Source organism: Bison bison, unplaced genomic scaffold, assembly GCF_000754665.1.
Source record: "Bison bison bison isolate TAMUID 2011002044 unplaced genomic scaffold, Bison_UMD1.0 scf7180017864217, whole genome shotgun sequence".
Classification (NCBI taxonomy): domain Eukaryota; kingdom Metazoa; phylum Chordata; class Mammalia; order Artiodactyla; family Bovidae; genus Bison; species Bison bison.
In genome coordinates this window covers 4,379,237-4,379,611 of record NW_011494789.1, presented here as the reverse complement: position 1 = coordinate 4,379,611, position 375 = coordinate 4,379,237, and positions in this window count along the sequence as shown.

Sequence of the window (375 nt, the reverse complement as noted above, 5' to 3'; positions counted from 1 at the left end):
AAACTAGTACAAAAAAGATCTTTCAGGATCCAGATAATCACGATGGTGTGATCACTCATCTAGAGCCAGACATCCTGGAATGTGAAAGTCAAGTGGGCCTTAGAAAGCATCACTACGAACAAAGCTAGTGGAGGTGATGGAATTCCAGGTGAGCTATTTCAAATCCTGAAAGATGATGCTGTGAAAGTGCTGCACTCAATATGCCAGCAAATTTGGAAAACTCAGCAGTGGCCACAGGACTAGAAAAGGTCAGTTTTCATTCCAATCCCAAAGAAAGGCAATGCCAAAGAATGCTCAAACTACCGCACAATTGCGGTCATCTCACACGCTAGTAAAGTAATGCTCAAAATTCTCCAAGCCAGGCTTCAGCAATAT